Source organism: Diorhabda sublineata, chromosome 1 (assembly GCF_026230105.1).
Source record: "Diorhabda sublineata isolate icDioSubl1.1 chromosome 1, icDioSubl1.1, whole genome shotgun sequence".
NCBI classification, from domain to species: Eukaryota; Metazoa; Arthropoda; class Insecta; order Coleoptera; family Chrysomelidae; genus Diorhabda; species Diorhabda sublineata.
The window spans coordinates 32,062,796-32,065,734 of NC_079474.1; the positions used below are offsets into that span (position 1 = coordinate 32,062,796).

The 2,939-nt window shown below is 31.9% G+C and overlaps 1 protein-coding gene across 1 annotated transcript in view; it reads left to right on the forward strand.

The window, feature by feature from the left end:
* The window catches only part of LOC130450384 (protein phosphatase 1 regulatory subunit 14C), a 321,652-nt gene that overhangs the window by 91,172 nt on the left and 227,541 nt on the right, over positions 1-2,939 (forward strand). The window lies entirely within an intron of this gene.

The following is a 2,939-nucleotide window of genomic DNA, read 5'->3' on the forward strand; positions in this document are numbered from 1 at the left end:
CACTTAAAAATGGCGTATAATTTGAGACGTCAACATACTGTCTAACAGGTTAGATGCACACGCATGCGCAGGACATAACGAAAGAGATAAAAATACAAAAATGATTCTCTTTCTAATCGCAAAACGCCTCCATCTATAGGCAAAGGCGTACTCTATTTATAATATCTTCTAGTGCGTTCGGCTTAGCACTCAAGACTACAGTCTATCTTGTTCCACTTGGTCCTCAGAGCGCTATCATCGTAAAGCGGAATGGATTATAGAGTTTTCTGAGCGTTGACAAAATATTAAAGTTGTCAGTCTTGACTGTGAATTTCAATAATTTCCCTGTGATGTCCTCTTATAGTCGAGCCAGTAAAGCCTTTAAGATATACTACGTCCTATTTAAGGAGGTCTAGACGAATGCGCGGTTGCCAAATCCGATATTATTTAAGCTGTTTCTAATATATCAACTATTCGTAAGTATATTGGCAAACAGTAAACACAGCTGACTGTCAAATCTCGTTAGGGCAACAAATAAATTGTACTACTAGAAATTGTTAGATGAATATATATTTGTGAAGTTTTTAAGGTGTCGGTAGAGCTTCCAAAAAAAAACATAAGTTTGAACTGTCAAAGACCACTTTACAAATTTCATTTTTGATTAATATATTATTTTGTTCTATTTTTTATTAATGAAACAATAAAACTAAGTGGTTTGAAAGAATGTCCAATGTTACGAACTCGTCCATCTATAAAGACCGTGGAGCCGGTCCTGTTCTATTATGTAATGCTGTAGTTTGGTGAATGTGTCTATTTTTTACTTATTCTATGTTGTGGCCGTTTCTATAGACAATTTTTTAAAGAGCGTTTTTCCCTACGGCAAACTAGATTTCCTGTAATCAGAAGTTCTAGAATGTGATGATAGTATATAAACAAGGTTCTAGCATCTGTAGGAGTAATAAATAAATTGACGTTATAGTGAACAGATCCAGTTAGTAGAAAATAAACGAAATAGCGAATTTAGATAAATTGGTCGTGTTTAGTAGTAAGTAAATAATTAATTGTAATTGTATAAATAAATAAATTACATGAATATGAAATACCGTGTTTATAAATTAACCCCATCGTTTAATTAAATTAGTACATATTTATCTAGTTTTGTATGATACCAGTGATAGCATAAGAAAATCAATTAAAAGTTGGGGAAAAATACGAAAGTAATTGGACATTGCAGTTTGTAACGGACTTTTTATTAATAAACTCTGTAGTGTTAGCTAATCTCTTTTTTCAGGTTTCTACGCTTTGTTCTCTGATGAAATGCGAGGTCAACTGTGCGACGCAGAATAGAAATCAAGGTGGTTTTTTCATTAACTAATGCGCATTAACGGAATGTTTATGTTACTAAAAAAATCATAATTTTCATTAGTCACCTTTATGTCCGGCGTTTGTATGACGAATATTTGACCTTCCATAGATATAAACTTGAAACTTTTCGAACTATCAACCGAAACAAATGTTTGTGTTTAATATATTAAAACAACAATATTGACAAAAAACAATTTTATGATTTTTGTGGCTAGTTCGTTTTGTATGTAGACAGAGGCAACACTAAAGTTTTTTTAGGTTAAAATGACCTAAATGGCAGCGAGAATTCTTTTGAGGAATGTGATGCTGCTATAGAACTTGTAGAGCAATGTGCCTTAACGCAACTTATTGTTTCCAGTGCATTGATACGATTCCGGGAACCAGTAATAACCAAAAAAAGACCCGGACAAGGTCGCAATAGGATGAGAAAAAAAATTGATTTTTAGCCAAAGTAGGTAAAATAACCTCATTTTCAGGATACAGTACTAAGATTAAGAGAAGTAGAATCCATCATCAAACCACAAAAAGCAATAATTTCGGTTTTCCAAAACAAGACGGTTTTTTTCATTTTAGTGACAACGTCCCAGCATGAAATATTTTCCATACAATATTGTCATAACAGTAAGCTATATCGTAAGAAGTGTTGTGGTTTGGGGTGGCATTTTTAAGCCTGTATGAAGTTTGTTTTAAAGCTTTTTAATAGATAACAGACGTTTGAAAGCCCCATATCCATTCTTTGATAGAATGATGAATACTACAAAATTAAGATGAGAAAATTGGAATTCCAAGTTGAACCTTGCTTGTATTTAACATTTGTTAGATAATAAATAGGAGTTGTAAAGTTATAGCATTACTACTTTATTTGGAAGTACTGAACAACTGTTTACACTAAATTACACCAACACTCCCAATTACAGTGGGTAAACAGTATGAATATCGCCACGGTTTCCATTTGGAAAGTTGGCAGAAATACAGAATCAGATGCAAGTAGGTTCGAAATCAGCTCTAGTTTTGATACCCTTCATAAATTTGATAAAATTTAGAAGTAAATTCCTAAATAATCATTGTGGTCAATTAGAGTCCGAAACAATTTTTTTTAATGTTTAGAATTATGACAATGTAGTAGCGATTATTATCTCATTAAAACTCTGTTCAGGAGAAGTCCCTGGATACTTCTAATGTAAATATAATTATAAGATCGGTTGTACTTTTTTTCAATGTCTGCAGTAAATTCTATTGTCTTCTGAGGTTGCTTTACCGTATTATAATGGCACCAGATGAGATATTACAGCTACAAGAAAACTGTTCCGACAAAAAGTTAAAAACTATTTATACTGTTTGTAACCTGCGAAAATTTTTCATTCTAGGTTTTAAAATTGAATTTAATAAATACCTTCAACTTTTAAAGAAAACTGTTTGTAAAGAAGATAGTTAAATTTATATACCCCTTTTAAATCGATCAGTAATATTCTTGTTTGCTGTAATCATTCATTTAGCGCATTTAAAAACATATTAGGAATTTTTTTGTATACTGGAGCGAATATCACGACTACTTAACTTAAAAACACAAACATGCATTTGAAATGAAACAAAGC